Source organism: Corvus brachyrhynchos, unplaced genomic scaffold, assembly GCF_000691975.1.
Source record: "Corvus brachyrhynchos isolate BGI_N302 unplaced genomic scaffold, ASM69197v1 scaffold145, whole genome shotgun sequence".
In the NCBI taxonomy this organism is placed as follows: Eukaryota; Metazoa; Chordata; class Aves; order Passeriformes; family Corvidae; genus Corvus; species Corvus brachyrhynchos.
In genome coordinates, this window is record NW_008238344.1 from 170,604 (window position 1) to 170,882 (window position 279).

The window sequence follows — 279 nt, forward strand, 5'->3', positions numbered from 1 at the left end:
GGGAGGTGTGGCTGGCTCCCGGCCTGCCTTCCTCCCTCTCTCTGTGAGGTCGTGGGGCCACTGTCCCCCCTCAGGCCATCGGGCAGGTCAGTGCGGCCACCCCCCCAGGCCCTGTATCCCCGAGCTGCCCCTTCTTGTGGGACAGTGTGGTGTTTATGTAGGACCTACAGAAACAAGGGGAGGGGGTGGGGCTGGGCAGAGGGTGGCAGGACTCCCCCATCGTGCCCGGCAGAGGGGACACCTGGGAACGATTTAGCATCGCAACCCCGCGCCTGGCTG